This window comes from Acipenser ruthenus, chromosome 6 (genome assembly GCF_902713425.1).
Source record: "Acipenser ruthenus chromosome 6, fAciRut3.2 maternal haplotype, whole genome shotgun sequence".
In the NCBI taxonomy this organism is placed as follows: Eukaryota; Metazoa; Chordata; class Actinopteri; order Acipenseriformes; family Acipenseridae; genus Acipenser; species Acipenser ruthenus.
The window spans coordinates 48,918,916-48,933,463 of record NC_081194.1 but is presented as its reverse complement, the minus strand read 5'-3'; positions in this window follow the sequence as shown (position 1 = coordinate 48,933,463).

The window sequence follows — 14,548 nt, the reverse complement described above, 5'->3', positions numbered from 1 at the left end:
ACAATGAATAGATCAGAATGGCACAAAGTCAATCTAATAATACATCTCTGGGCCAGGAGTTCAGCAGAATTCTTTCATAAATTGTTGCTGTCACATTATATATATATATATATATATATATATATATATATATATATATATATTCACAATGATAAACACCATTATTTCCATATTAACATATTATGGCTTTTCCAAAATGACTACATGTGATGACACACAAATGCTTTTTAATTTAATTTAATGGGCTGTTTTCCATCTACAACACAGTGAAGGGAATTTGAATTTAAACCTGTTGCATAAGTGGATCCTTTCACATGGAAACATAACCTTGGCATGAATATAAATTGTTTTCCGTTTTTGTTTCCTTTATGTTTTTCCATTTAAATGCAACAAAAATGCTACAGTAAACTCTGCAGGTGGCACTCTTCCACCTGTATTATCAGAATGTAAATAGCGGGATTTTGACAGTATATACACTTAAATATTGCAAATGGCTTTTGGCAATTAATATTTATAATTATTATTTTTTTTTTTTTAAACAGCATAATTTTTTTTTCTAAAAAGAACACAAACTATTGATGTTTAAAAGCTTCAAATACATTACTCAGGAAGTTAATTTAAGAACGTGTTTTTTGTTTTTTTTTTAACCAGAAATTGGTGCAAACTCAGTATGTTGGTAAATGCTCTGTAAATGTTTCTAGTAGTTGTATTTACAATGCAGATAGCCTAGGAAATGTTATCACGATTGTAGGATCACGTGTATCTTAATGTACATGTATTCTTTATCAATTCAAAACAAAGCACTTTTGCCATTTATTTTCTTTAGTCCCAAACAGTTTGTTGAACAGCTAGCTGATTTGTGTGCTGTAAACCGATTGTATATTTTGAGGTTTATTTAACTGATCAAACTGTGTTGGATATAAATAAGGAATACAAATATCAATAAGTAATGTCTATTTAAATGGGAAACATCCCTTATAAAAAAAAAGGTTACCCACAGTAAAGTGCAATAAAACGTACAGTAGATCATAACAAAATGTAATAAAGCAAGCATTATTTATATATTAAAAAAAAGCAAAACTGGGTAAATATGGTAAATGCATCGGAAAAGTGCAAAAATACTATAATACAGTGTACTGTTACGGTGTGGGTATCTGCTGAGAGATGAGACATATACAGTGCCTTGCGAAAGTATTCGGCCCCCTTGAACTTTGCGACCTTTTGCCACATTTCAGGCTTCAAACATAAAGATATGAAACTGTAATTTTTTGTGAAGAATCAACAACAAGTGGGACACAATCATGAAGTGGAACGAAATTTATTGGATATTTCAAACTTTTTTAACAAATAAAAAACTGAAAAATTGGGCGTGCAAAATTATTCAGCCCCTTTACTTTCAGTGCAGCAAACTCTCTCCAGAAGTTCAGTGAGGATCTCTGAATGAGCCAATGTTGACCTAAATGACTAATGATGATAAATAGAATCCACCTGTGTGTAATCAAGTCTCCGTATAAATGCACCTGCACTGTGATAGTCTCAGAGGTCCGTTTAAAGCGCAGAGAGCATCATGAAGAACAAGGAACACACCAGGCAGGTCCGAGATACTGTTGTGGAGAAGTTTAAAGCCGGATTTGGATACAAAAAGATTTCCCAAGCTTTAAACATCCCAAGGAGCACTGTGCAAGCGATAATATTGAAATGGAAGGAGTATCAGACCACTGCAAATCTACCAAGACCTGGCCGTCCCTCTAAACTTTCAGCTCATACAAGGAGAAGACTTATCAGAGATGCAGCCAAGAGGCCCATGATCACTCTGGATGAACTGCAGAGATCTACAGCTGAGGTGGGAGACAATCAGTCGTATACTGCACAAATCTGGCCTTTATGGAAGAGTGGCAAGAAGAAAGCCATTTCTTAAAGATATCCATAAAAAGTGTCGTTTACAGTTTGCCACAAGCCACCTGGGAGACACACCAAACATGTGGAAGAAGGTGCTCTGGTCAGATGAAACCAAAATCGAACTTTTTGGCAACAATGCAAAACGTTATGTTTGGCGCAAAAGCAACACAGCTCATCACCCTGAACACACCATCCCCACTGTCAAACATGGTGGTGGCAGCATCATGGTTTGGGCCTGCTTTTCTTCAGCAGGGACAGGGAAGATGGTTAAAATTGATGGGAAGATGGATGGAGCCAAATACAGGACCATTCTGGAAGAAAACCTGATGGAGTCTGCAAAAGACCTGAGACTGGGACGGAGATTTGTCTTCCAACAAGACAATGATCCAAAACATAAAGCAAAATCTACAATGGAATGATTCACAAATAAACATATCCAGGTGTTAGAATGGCCAAGTCAAAGTCCAGACCTGAATCCAATCGAGAATCTGTGGAAAGAACTGAAAACTGCTGTTCACAAATGCTCTCCATCCAACCTCACTGAGCTCGAGCTGTTTTGCAAGGAGGAATGGGCAAAAATTTCAGTCTCTCGATGTGCAAAACTGATAGAGACATACCCCAAGCGACTTACAGCTGTAATCGCAGCAAAAGGTGGCGCTACAAAGTATTAACTTAAGGGGGCTGAATAATTTTGCACGCCCAATTTTTCAGTTTTTTATTTGTTAAAAAAGTTTGAAATATCCAATAAATTTCGTTCCACTTCATGATTGTGTCCCACTTGTTGTTGATTCTTCACAAAAAATTACAGTTTCATATCTTTATGTTTGAAGCCTGAAATGTGGCAAAAGGTCGCAAAGTTCAAGGGGGCCGAATACTTTCGCAAGGCACTGTAGGGTTTGTGGTTTTATTACAAATTACAGGCAGTTGCAGTGGTGGCTGCCACTGGGGTACCAGCAATAGTAACCCTAGTGCAGAAGGATATACCTATATGTTACACTCAGAGTTAGGATTTGGTCAATCACCAACAAAAATAACCATTTCGTGATTGAGCATTTACAAATTAAATAACAAAATGAAAGGTTATTTCGGTCTTTGAGCAAAGTATTTTGCTCAAATTGCAAGCAAATAACAAGCAAATAACGCAACAGAAAAGAAAAGGTTATTTCGGTCTTTGAGTAAAGCGATATAATCAAATTGCGAAATGTGCTTTGAGCAAATGCACAGAACAGATTTAGAAGATGCTGCTCAATCTGTGAATAGCAATTAATTGTGGGGTGTTAAATGGGCATCAGGTGAAATACAAACTTTAATAAAATATTTAACATAAAATCAGTACATTATGAAATGCACGTCATTGATTAATTATTTATGTATTTATTAAATATGCAGGAAGTTAACCCATTGAGACCATGGCCTCATTTGCAAGAGGGTCATGGTAAGCAATTTAGGAGGATAGTGACCTCAAACATTAAACTTGAAGCATGTTTGAAATAATGTTCATAATGTTCTCACCTGATTTAGAAAATACAGTTTTAGAGGAACAAATGAGCAATTAAAAATGGATTGTTTTATTCATTATAAGACTACTGTATACACAGTATTTAAACTGCAAAATCAAATGTCAATCCATGTTTATCTAATCACTTTAAGCAACAGAAAGAAAAGTATGCTTAAACATTTAATACTCATAAAATCATATGAAGGGGTGAACTACCACTTTTTAGAAAACAGGTTTTGCAGACCCGATCAGCACCAGACAGTGCTGTGCCTGTGGAATAAAGACAGACTGCTTTTTGACAAACCAGCATTCAAAACAAACCATATTGAGAGCTCCACTGGGCTACCGAGCTTCATTTTAAATATACAAAATCACTATTTATTTGTTTTTGCAAGGCTTGCTGCTGTGGCATTTAGCATTGCACTGAGCGCTGTTACACACACAGAAGCACTTTGAAAAAACTTGTTGCACTTGCAAGAAATGAAGCCTTGCATCTTCAAAATCTGTTCGGGGACTGTACATTTGCACTAAGCACAATTTGCAATATGATTATATCGCTTTACTCAAAGACTGAAATAACCTTTTCTTTTCTGCTTCATACTTTGCTTGTTTGGTATTTTTTATTTTGCAATTTGACCAAAGACCGAAATAAACTTTCATTCCATTCTTCGATAATTTTGTGGTTATTTTTGTCAGTGATTAACCACATCCTGACTGAGTATAACATATACACACATGTACATAATACAAAAAAAAAACACAAAACAAAACACTGTTCAAAGACAACCAAGAAACAAAAGGTGGACAAGCTCGAGCTGTGTGCTACTCCCACTATACAGCGAGGTCCTGCACCAGGAACCTTCTTCCTCGCACAACTAATATATACTTGTGTGTGATTAAAATCCCCTGAATTAATCCCTTTCTAAATTATCTGTAACTCCAGTCTACACACGGTGATAATCTGTAGCTCACCCTGGTTAAACAGACAGCCTTAAGGATTCTTTGCAGAAGATGAAAGCCCAGTACAAACAAAGAACTGGCTTTTCCAGCCCCTTTTTAAAGGCATGTGGTCAGTGTTAATTGATCATCAATTAGTCATTAACAGCTGGCCACCTGCTGCACATTAGGATTCAACAAGGCAGGGAGGGAAGTCTAAACTTCCAGTCCTGCCATATCTAGCACACACTTTGTTTACACAATTATACAAATGTTATTTTTTAAACCAAACAAAACTATATTTTATTTAGAAACCCAACCAAAAGTACACTATTTACAGGGGCAGGCCTGCCACACAGTGGTAAACATTTATAAGGGATTTTACTGTCAATCATGTTTATAACAACTGTTGTAGGGACAAAAGTGCTTTTTGTTGACCAGTGGTCTGTGATACAAGTTTGACTATGTGCCTTTTTGTACATGGATCATTAACTACACACTACTTAACACGAACCAAGCTTGAAAATTGACAAAAAATAGGGATCCCAAGTTTCAGACTAAGACCCTAGGTGTTCCGAGGACATCTACAGTAGAGTAATGAACACTCTGCTCAGATCCCTGAATGGTCGAGATTATCTGTGTGATTTATAATTGACCACGATTCAATTTTAATGGAGATCATAGGCATGGGTTAGAATGGCTAATTATTTAATGCTTCTGTGCTTTATTAATCAGCCACTATTGAGATGGTAACACCAGTACAGGAGCTGACATATCATTTTTTTTTTTACATTAAAAAACATGAAAAGTCTAAGGTACTTGAGGTTGACACTCATACCATTTACTCCTTCTCAATTATCTAGATACACCTGCTGTCAGTTTCTGTAGATACACCTGCTGTTCAGCATCCTGAGTGTACACCACTGACATGGTTTTACCAAAAGAGGTCAGAATACACGTCTCAAACTCCAGGTATAGTGAAAAATTACTGTATGGAGTATGGGTTTAATTATGATCAAGTCCAGCTTTGTCCTCTGATAGCTGAACATTCTGCCATTGATTGTCATCATCTTGTTTGTTTGAAGCCTGGTCAGTGCCAAGTGTTTCCTAGGTGGATCTCGTCACTATGGAGTGCTTTGGTGGTAGTCAGATCTAATGTAATCCACAGTAGGAGTGTGGTTTGAAATCTTTGTGCCAAGCATGTGTGGTTCCATATCGCTCGGCTTTGTTTGATGGCTTGTGACCATCCATCTTCCTCTTGATCACATTCTAGAGGTTTTCAATGGGGTTCAGGTCTGGAGATTGGGCTGGCCATGACAGGGTCTTGATCTGGTGGTCCTCCATCCACACCTTGATTGACCTGGCTGTGTGGCATGTAGTATTGTCATGCTGGAAAACCCAATTCTCAGAGTTGGGGAACATTGTCAGAGCAGAAGGAAGCAAGTTTTCTTCCAGGACAACCTTGAATTTTTGCGCCAGGAGTGGCATAAAGTCACCCAACATCAATGTGAACTGGTGGAGAGCATGCCAAGACGCATGAAAGCTGTGCTTGAAAATCAGGGTTATTAGTATTGTGTTGTTTAAAAATGAATATGAACTTATTTTCTTTGCATTATTCGAGGTCTGACAACACTGCATCTTTTTTGTTATTTTGACCAGTTGTCATTTTCTGCAAATAAATGCTCTAAATGACAATATTTTTATTTGGAATTTGGGAGAAATGTTGTCAGTAGTTTATAGAATAAAACAAAAATGTTCATTTTACCCAAACACATCCCTATAAATAGTAAAACCAGAGAAACTGATAATTTTGCAGTGGTCTCTTAATTTTTTCCAGAGCTGTATATCATGTAGTGCAGCAGTGACCTCTGAGATGCCCAGGATGAAGCTGTCAGGAATGCTGGGGGCTTTCTTCCTAAACCTTACATTGTTCTGGTTGTGTGCCCTATATATTACAGTTTAATTTAGTAGAAAACTGCATACTGTGCCTTGACATCCTTGTCTTCTCTTGAGTGTTCTTAGGTCACTGGGAGGTCTTGTGCTGCAGTATTTTAGAAGCATCAAAGCCTACCTATTGGCAAGTGTGGACGTTTTCTTTCCTGAGCAGCTTGCACACAACTTAGCTGTTTTTTTTCTTTAGATATTGTTTGTCTTTAGGCAATGTTTCAATGAGATTGCAGTAACAGATGGGTGATAGCCACTGCAGATGCCAAGAAGCTCCAATCGGAAATGTCTTCAGGGTTCATATCAACCTGCTCCTGCACCAATAGTTATAAGCAGCCCTTGCAGTCTCCAGATGTGTTGTTAACCTCAGGCTTTCTTCTGAGCAATAGCTCTGCTCATTGGAATGTTTATGGATAGTGCGGCTAACTCTGAACATACTACCTGATGTTAGTGTTCAGGATTTGCTTTTTCGGCTTTGACACAGTTTTGTTATTATTTGTTTATTTAGCAGACGCCTTTATCCAAGGCAACTTACAGAGAGGTGTGTGAACTATGCATCAGCTGCAGAGTCACTTACAATTACGTCTCACCCGAAAGACGGAGCACAAGAAGGTTAAGTGACTTGCTCAGGGTCATACAATGAGTCAGTCGCTGAGGTGGGATTTGAACCGGGGACCTCCTGGTTACAAGCCCTTTTCTTTAACCACTGGGCCACACAGCCTCCTTAGCCAAGGCAAATATTTGCCTTGGCTGTTTGTGACTTCAAATGAGAATGGATATGGTAAAGGCATTAAAAATCCAACTACTTCTAGGCTTCCATATTTATTGTACAACAGGAAACAATAGATGTTTATCTCCCATTTGTTATTTATTTTTTCATGCTTGGCTGGCATTCTTCAGTAGTTCAGACTAGTGTTGCATTATTTTTTATTTAATTTAATTACTTAGCAGATGCTTTTATCAAAAGTGACTTACATAAATTAAACAACATATAAAAATACTATTTTTTTTTTAAATGTTTCTTATAAGAAGGAAAAATAAAATAGAAAAAGAGAAATAAGGATATTGAGAGAAAAAACAATAGAAAAAGACATAGCAGATATATAAAAGCAAATGAAGAATTATAAATATTTAAAATACACAACTAACTACATAATAAAATAACACATAACAATACAGAAACACCCCAGAACAGCCCCAAAACAGCCAGTGTTCTTTCCTGATGTTCTTACATGATTGCCACACACGCTGCACACCGGCACACCCTAGATGAATCAGTAGCAATCCTTAATCGGATACTCTGTGATGCGCAGAGATCACTTGCAATGCTGTTGTTATTGTTTGAATGAGAATTGAAAAGAAACAAAGCTAAACAAAACAATGAACTGGTTAGTATGTCCACGTCATACAGCATTTGCTTAGATCAAATGGCCATTTTATAAAGATAAAAAGATACTGCTGAGAGAGACATTATATCCCCAGAACAATGCCGTCAACCCTTAGTACTAAAGCCTTAGTACTGTATATACAGTAGCCTACAATTGTATCCTTACATAACTTCAATTTACCATTGATTTACTGATTTTCACGTGCCTGTTTGCATTATCAGGAGCAATACCGTGGGTTGCAACTGTGCGGTTGCTAATGATGATGCTAAGCCTATGTGGCAAAGTGGTGAATGGTTATCGATCTCTGTCACAGCCTATCAAAGTCAGAGCACAGATTCATGGGAGATGAAGATGTCTTTTTTTTCTTCCAAATAACTTTATTCACAGCAAAGATCACAAAAGAACATTCAGAAAGTAAGCAGAGGTGATTGTAAAGATATGATTGTATTTTCATTTGAATCTCAACCTTGAGAAGCCGACATTATAGTTTACTTAAAGGGTACCTGTACCCAAAAATAACAAAGCTCTCTTTGTGCTCTGCACATCCAATAAATGCTTCTTGCTGCACCGATTTGGTCAACAAGTTGTGCGTTTAGCGATGTTTTCAATGTCATTGTCCACTTTCTGGGTCAAGTAACACTTGATGGAGTTGACACATTGGAGCCTTTCAGGCGACGTGACGTCAAGTCATTGATTTCCCATAAAGGCCAAAAGTTGCGCGCATGGGTTTATGGGCTACATCAGTGAAAAACCATAGCATGCAACATGGCGGAGTGCAAAGTTTTTGTGTGCTTGAATAATAAGCGTAAAAACAAGACTAAAAAGTTATTTTTGTGTGCCAAAGCCTATTAATTCAGAACGGGTGATCATAGCAAAAATAAATAAATAAATAATGACTTCATAATTTGAGAACGGGGCATACACTGAAAACCTTTCCATTCGTTTGCAATTCTTTCGTGTGTGAGGACCACTTTGACAATGCTATGCAACGAACATGCAGACAGAGCACCTGGGGCATGACTGCAAGATGGGGCTAAAACCCGATGTGATGCCAACAGTATTTGCCCACAACAAGCAGAAATGGCACGCAGCAATGGCCGGCATCAGCGTTTAGCACGACAAAATCATCAAAAGGTCGGTCATTGTATACAACTCAATTATATTTAATAATAATAAGTAATAAACTACATCAAAGCGGGCAAGATAAATGACGAGACCGAAGGTCAATGTCACCAAGAAGCCCGAGATACTAGTATCACAGGATGTACTTTATTATCAGTTGTAGCCGTTTACAAAAGCTTGAAAAAGTGGAACACTTGTATGAATTATAGAAAAAAATTGAACTATTATGCTTTCTCTTTATTATCGTTTTCCAGTTTGGAAATTGTTATGCTTCAGTTTTTCACTGTTTTCTTGGATCTGTGTAGTGCTCCATGCTTTTCTCTCTGTTATCACTCTCCTGTAATTATAATTTTCTCTCTGCTGCAATTTTACTCTGGCTGGAGTGATATTATTGCTCGTTATCTGTTGTACTGAAACGAGTGGTTTTTGTAATTTCTTTACCGTTACAATTACTGAAGTTTTAGGTTGAAACTGCCTTGTCTTACCTCTTCTTTTCTCTTAGTTTAAGGATAATAAACCTTATAATCTTACTAGGTAGCCTAAATAAAGGCTCTAATCTCCAGGAGTTTGTATAGGACGTATAGGGCTGTATAGGGCTGTAAACGGATATTACTACTACTACTACTACTACCCTGTTCATGGCTACACCAGGAAGAGAGACCTCCTGGTGAATCTGCTCCTGGCTCTTGGTAAACTGGCCATTTACAAGACCAGGACGCGTAAGAACACCGGAGAAGGTCTCTTTGACTGTGGGGCCATGTTCAGGGCCCTGGCCCGGTCAAGAGTTAATTTAGAGCACGCCCACGCGGAGTCCGCTGACGACATAACAGCTTTTGTCAACCAGTGGGCTCTAGCGGGCGTGCTCTGTACCACCACCCCTTTTGTTTTGCACATTTAATTTACAGATCTTTTAACCGTTTTTTTATTTAAATTAGTTAATGTCCAGTCCTTGTTAGCACCCCTTTTTGTTTAGGGGTGCTAAAATTATTTCTTTCTCCGGCCGCCACTGGGCAGCTGGTGTAGTCCTCCTATTGGCCATTAAATAGGACTTCTCCTACCCTGTTCATAGCTACACCAGGAAAAGAGACCTCCTGGTGAATCTGCTCCTGACTCTTGGTAAACTGGCTATTTACAAGACCAGGAAGCGTAAGATCACCAGGGAGGGTCTCTTTGACTGTGGAGCCATGTTCAGGGCCCTGGTCCGATCCAGGGTTAATTTAGAGCACGCCCACGCGGAGTCCGCTGGCGACATGGCTACCTTTGTCGACCAGTGGGCTCTAGGGGGCGTGCTCTGTACCACCACCCCTTTTGTACTTAATATTTCATTTACAGTCCGTTTTTACAGTTTTTTTTGTTAAAATTAATTAATGTGCGTCTTTTCTAGCCCCTCAAGGGTGCTAAATGGAATTTTTTTCCAGCTGTCGTTTGACAGCTTGTGCAGTCACATGTTTTTACGTGCCTTAAATAGGACTACTACTACTACTACTACTACTATTACTACTACTAGTAATAATAATAATAATAATAATAATAATAATAATAATAATAATAAGTGTCTCGACAAGTTACAGTACAGAGTGCTTTGTTCTGACAGGCTATGTACCTTGAAGTACACATCTGGAGTGATTTTACTTTAAATGTGCATGGTATGGAAGTCTTGTATAAAAATAATTGATACAGTCAAAAGTTATTACAGCAGTGATTCCATAAAACACATTTACTACAAGTGCACCAAGTATTTGGAGCCTTCTTGGTTCAGTTTAGGCTGGTTGCAGACTCCTCGTTACACTTGTCTGAATATTCACTATCGCTGCCTGGCAAAGCTAAATTGCGGTAGTCCGACCTCAACGGTTCATATAAGTACCCTTCTATTTGACCTTTTTCATCCATAATAATCGGATAAATGCCGTCACAAATAATTTTGTTAGCTGCAGCTATAGACTAGCAGTGTTAGCTGTCTAGTGATACAAGTAACAAATAGACAGACAAAACACTCACGGTTATCTCCACAACAAACACAGGTCCTTCCGGGTCACTTTATAATAACCAAAACGAAGGAACAGATACCATTGCTTCGACCCCTATTTATACTCATGACCCCTTGGTAAACGATTGCAGCTGCTTTTTATGATCTGCAGCTGCCACATCATTTCCCCTCGGGGTCAATGAGTTAGTGCACCGAAGCTCTGTCTCTTTTCTACATGACCGACTTCCTTTTAACCCTCGGAACTAAGTGTCAGGCCACGTAGTCCAGAGTATTCTGTTCCTGTTACTTAGTGCCCTCACCGGTCGAGAGGGAGATTTACCACCAAGAATCATTGTCTTTCTGTCACAATGCACTATCACCACAGGTACCCTTTAATCTTCAAACATTCATCAATTGTTCTGAAGCTTTTTCCAAAACATTAACATGTGTTTTTACATAGCCTGATTATGGACTACTTTGTCAAGACAACATTAGTTGGTCAAAGATTAATAATAATAATCAGGGTCTGTGAAACTAGTTGTCCTTTTTAAAGCAGCTTTCAGAATACTGTCAATAATTATACTACTGTAGTTTTGCTGCATAATAACACCATTGCTAGCCATGCCCAATACGTTATTTTATTTTATTTTTTTTCTCATTGCTTGGATTCATCTCATTTCTTTTTCAGGGGGAGATATATTCTCAATTGGATTCAAACCTGACAGATTTGGTGGTCACACATGATGAAACACACCTTTAAGGTGTTCAATAGGTTATACTGTACACTGTAATTATTATGGTAACACGTTCTCCACCAAAGCATCGAGACCCCTTTATTCCTTCTGTTGTATTTTTTAAAAAAATGCTCAATTACTAACGTTCTCTTTTTTTCTTTTTATTTCTGTTGATTGACAACACATAAAAAACATCTCTATATGTGTAATTGTGATTACACACGAATGACCTTCCCCTGGGGGCCCACAGAAATGATCCAGTGGGTGCTAAGTAAATCTGGAAATACAGACCTGCAAGGAAGAGGTACATTTTCTATTGTAAAAATAGCACAAAAAACACTTGCAAGATACAGCAGTTCAACTACGGTTCCTTTCATAATTTTGACTGGTTTATAACATTTGTTTTATTCCAAATCCAAATATTTGCCTTTGCTTCAAAATAGGCCACAGTTTTGAAAAGGTGACCCCAAACAAAAACATTTAAGCACCCTCTACCTACATTAAATGTGCTTTCCATTCCATTAAGTCATTCGTAAATTATCACATAGCAAAAAAAAAAAAGAACTAGACACAAAAGGCTCATAAAAACACAATGTTTTCCCCTTGACCAGTAGAGATAATAATAAAAAAGAACATTGTGCGGTTCCTCAGTTGTAGACAAATGGTTTAATTTATTCGGCCAATACAGTATTGTAACAATATCCTGTATCTAAGAGCAGGGACCACTCTTAATTGTCTAGATTCATCAAAGGTACTTTGAACTTAAACCAGCTTGTATAAAAAAAAAACAGTACCAGTTTTAAAAAGGCTACAGAAAAAAACATCTGAACCTCTGGCCTCCTGTGAGTTACTGTATCCGTAGTGGAAGACTGCCTTCCTGAAAGACACAACCTTGAAAAGAAATTAATGAGCTGCAGACTGTGGTGCAGTAATATCCTCGCCGTAACTTTAGTTTTATGTATAAGGTTGTTTACCATAACATATGTAGCTGGTCTCGTGTCCCCTTTTATATGAAAATATTACAGTGGTGTAGCTTTATTTTATCCCCTTCGCTGTGAGTCAGCACAAAATTAGCATTCTCATACCTCAGACTATTTTGTTTGTAACATTGGCAAGCTATTGGGGGAAATGTTATCACATCAACATATATGGAGTAGCTGTGCTTTTCAGCAGAAATTAAACACACACCACAGGAATATTTGCACTCAAGATTATGTTTCTGTCACCTTGACCTTCTCAGGAGGACCAAAGACTGCTTTTTTTTTTCTTCTCACTAATGGTTCCTACATTAGCAGAAATCTGAAATTCAGTAATTGGGGACCTGACCCTACATAGAATACAAATCAATTTAAATGTCAATGAATGCCTTCAGCATATACCTTGTCAGAGCAAGGGTAATGGCCTTTAAAGGATTTTAGTGATCATTACAAACTGATATTTCTTTAAAGGGCTTTTATGTTAAAAAGTTGAGCTTCAACTAAACTTAAAAACAAAAAAAAAATTAATTTAAACACAGACATGCAATTGTACTTCCTTATTAATGATGAATGATCCTCATCTACACAAATACAAAGCAGAGGCTGCCACTAGCTACTATATTTTATGAGTAATACTTTGAAAACAACTAAGAAAAAAAAAAACAGTCAGATTCAATCGTTGGTAGTTCAGGGAACAGATATAAGTTACCTATCCATTGGGTTAAAGTTGGTCAGGAATCAAAACATTGTCTTATTGTACAACACGTCAGCACAGAGCACTGAATGAGGCACGTGTGCCTATGGGGTAGTCAACTATGGTTCTGATTCAGTCTGTTCATTTTTTGTTCTGGTATTTTTTTTTTCTTGTTTGTCTTTGGGTGTATAGATAAGTACAAATAAATATGTATTTGCAATAAAGATCAATAGGACATTATTAACATGTGACATTGTTTTAATGATAATTAATAAACTGAATTAAAGAAAGATTAGTGCAGAATGAAACGGGAAACAAAACTATGGCAATGTTAAATTATTATTATTATTTATTTCTTAGCAGACGCCCTTATCCAGGGCGACTTACAATTGTTACAAGGTATCACATTATACATTATTTCACATTATACAGATATCACATTATTTTTACATACAATTACCCATTTATACAGTTGGGTTTTTACTGGAGCAATCTAGGTAAAGTACCTTGCTCAAGGGTACAACAGCAGTGTCCCCCACTGGGGATTGAACCCACGACCCTCCGGTCAAGAGTCCAGAGCCCTAACCACTACTCCACACTGCTAATATAAATACTATATTATAACAGCTGCTTTGCCAGATTAACGCCTTATTTTTACCAATTAACTGGTTTTGAATGGAACTGTACTCTATTTTTACGATTGTAAGTAGAATGCATAGCAATTTCAGTTTATTCTGTGGGGATGGGGAAAGTGGTTTGGAGAAAAATACATGCATGACATCTTCTACATTCCCAAACCACCCGGCTCCAAAATGTGTTCTCCTCTGAACTTACTTGCACTATTTTAAGTTGATAAACTTCAGAGAAGTTAGTACTGGTGAAAGTTTCAGTATTACGCTGCAGGCAAGTTAGTTTGATTGATTTGCCCCCTCAGTGTGACTGAGATTTGAACCAGCAAACTCTCACCTTGCACTTCCCAATCCTAGCATGACTCATCATGCACTTCACGTGGCAGCCACTGGGGATGCCACATACACAACGTCTTAAAGACTAACGGTTGTAACATAAATGCTTTATTTATGGAGTTTGCTGCTCATATTTTAGTAGAGCCACTTTCAAACACCTTTTAAAAAAATCCACTTCAAATCCACAGCCTTCAATTCTTAAATCAAACATTGCAATCGCTCTTAAGGTCATTTTCACTTTCATCTGAGGTCCTTTGGCGAGATAAGAAAACTTCTCTTTAGTTGTATAATACTTTGAAACTGCATACATGTGGATTTTGCTATTCTGAAAGGGGAGCAGGTATAACTAATACTGAATACTATGTAAGGCATCTTTGGCCTGTTGTAGCTGTTCAGGGATTACTACCTAGGCCTATAAACTTGGG